The sequence below is a fragment of the Chiloscyllium plagiosum genome, chromosome 18, assembly GCF_004010195.1.
Source record: "Chiloscyllium plagiosum isolate BGI_BamShark_2017 chromosome 18, ASM401019v2, whole genome shotgun sequence".
NCBI classification, from domain to species: Eukaryota; Metazoa; Chordata; class Chondrichthyes; order Orectolobiformes; family Hemiscylliidae; genus Chiloscyllium; species Chiloscyllium plagiosum.
Genome location: NC_057727.1, coordinates 36,231,100 through 36,233,649, shown reverse-complemented (window position 1 = coordinate 36,233,649; position 2,550 = coordinate 36,231,100). Strand labels below are relative to the sequence as shown.

General features: G+C 37.1%; 1 long non-coding RNA gene across 1 annotated transcript in view; it reads left to right on the top strand.

Moving 5' to 3' along the window:
* The first annotated feature begins 2,025 nt into the window (after positions 1-2,025).
* The window catches only part of LOC122559047, an 18,165-nt gene continuing 17,640 nt past the window's right edge, over positions 2,026-2,550 (top strand). Inside the window, exons 1-2 of the long non-coding RNA XR_006314321.1 lie at positions 2,026-2,108; positions 2,531-2,536. This is a non-coding gene — a long non-coding RNA (uncharacterized LOC122559047). The remainder of the gene's footprint in view (positions 2,109-2,530; positions 2,537-2,550) is intronic.

Sequence of the window (2,550 nt, the reverse complement as noted above, 5' to 3'; positions counted from 1 at the left end):
TTAAGAAGGTTCCTCTATCGCTTTGATTTCCTGGCATATATTTATTTCTAGGAAGCTACCTGCATTCTATACAAAAAAAATGCAACATAAAGGTTCAACTCATCTGCCATTTCCTTATTTTCCATTATTAATTCACCAGACACACTGGAATCCAACATCACTTTGTAAACCCTTTTCCAATATCTATAGAAACCTTTAGTATTCCAGTTAGCTTTTTCTCATACTAATTTTTCCCTCCTTATTAATCCTTTAGTAAGTATTTGCTGTCTTTCTAAAAATTCTGTCCAATCTAAGAATTCTGTCCAAGTAACCATGGGCTGAATATATTTTTCTTGGCTCAGAGAGTGTTGAGATATTTAGAGGGATTCTCACTGGCTATCACCAAACGTTCCTCATTAATTACTTATGCCGCTCCTGTGAGAATGAATTCTCCTCTTGTCACAATGGATTCTTCGGACAGCCACTCAGCAGATATTGCCAGAAAAAAAATCAGCATTCCTGGTGATCTTACCATCTTTGAAAGATAGCTATACACCTGGATAAATGTTGGCAATTGATTTTGCTCCCCTCTGACTGTAACGGCACAGCAGGCACAATGCCACACTACCCATGACAAATAGTTGGCATGATCTACTAGGGAAGTCGTATTGTTACACATGCAACTCCATTCTCCCACCCTAGTCGCGCACTCAATCACACCACAGTTTACCCATTCTGAGCTTCATTCTCATGTAAACATCCTCTCTAATTAACTGCTACTTTGTTACCAGTGCCCAGCCACATATATTGAGTCATTGTCTAGTAGAGATCCTACTGTTTGCCTCTATAATAATGAGGAAGTCCAAACATGATGATTCACAGCTAATAGATTTGTCAGGCCTAACCAATCCTTCATGAATCCATGCTGACTTACCCAAGGTGATCAGTTGCAATTTACTTGATGATACACTCCAACAATTTCCCCACCACAAATATTAGGCTAACTGCTAGATAACTCCCTGGTTTCACTCAGTCACCTTTAAGGAGCAGAATGACAAGAACAAATTTCTAATCCAGGAGATATAATTCCTGAATCCAGGGAACTCTGAAAGATTAAGATTAGGGCATTGACAATGTGCTGTCCTACCTTCTTTCACACCCATGGATGAAACCCATCAGTTCCTGGGGATTTGTCAATCTTCAGTTCCACTAATTTCCCATTATTGCAGATTTACACAAGTTAATTTTTAGATCCGGTCCTTCATTTTCTGTTAATTTGTTTGAGATTTCTGGCAAGTTATCCTCCTTTTCTGCTTGAATAATGAAGCAAAGTAATGGTCCAACAGGTCTAACATTTCCCTACGGTCACTGTCAATACTGCCATGCACTGCCTTCAAATCTAACAAAAATGCTGACATGAAGAAATTTTTACTCTTCCTCAGAAATAGGTATTTGTAGAATAATGCTCATGCAAAACATTTGATCTAGTTTGTTTTAAAAATTTGCTTGCCTAAAATCTAACTTTTATTTGGAGAGAGAAGAGAATATGTTAAGTGCACATAAATTGTGTTAATTATATATCAGTGGTGGTTATTAAATGAGATTTTATTTTTTTCCTCAAACAGGAATGCAGTGAAATTGTGGTGAGTTGAGAGTTGCACATCTGTAACCATACGCTTATGGCTCCAGTTCATCTTCACGATCAAGCTTTCCAGATGATAAAATAATCCAATGTGCTTCTTTGAAAATTACTTAAATGCCCATTGGCAATAAACTATCAATGCTGTTTGCATTTTTTAAAAATTAATTGGACGTGGTCATCACTGGCAAAGCCAGTATTTACTGTCCTTTTGTAAGCCACATTTACGCATACAACTGTATACATTGGCTATTTTAAAGGAAAGGAAAAACACATTTCTCTGGGACTGCAGTCACATCTTGACCAGACAAGTAAGGATATCAGATGTCATTTTCTAAATAATATTAGTGAGCCAGGTAGTCTGCTACATGAAGACAAATCATTACCTCTGCTTTCTCGCCTGAGATGTTGCCAAACCTGTTGATTTTCTCCAGCAGTATTGGTTTCTGTTTCGGATTTTCAGCATCCACAGTTCTTAGCTTTACACTCTGTTCCAATATAATGCGATAGTTCAGTTCCTGTGCGACCCAGAGTTATAAGAAAATCACGTATTAGCAGCACCACTTAAACTAATGGGGCTAGAATCACGTTATAGCCAATCGAAGGGAGAAAAGTTCACATTCTATAAATAATGGTCTAAATTCTTTAATTAATGTTATAGCCACTTTGCATTGAAGAAACACACGTTAAAACAAAACAGACTATTATAATATTCCTTAATTGGCAGCTCATTGCTACCTCTAGAAATTTTCAGTGCCATTCGTGAAAATCATACAAAGATGAAACCAGATGCATCAGGTGATGAGATGGACCTCACCTGACTTTTTATCCAATTCTGTCGCATCTCATCATAATCCACATCTCTCAGGACTCTTAAAAAAAATTCCACTTATAGTCTTTGGATAGTTTAAGAGGCAGGTTATAAGATTAAT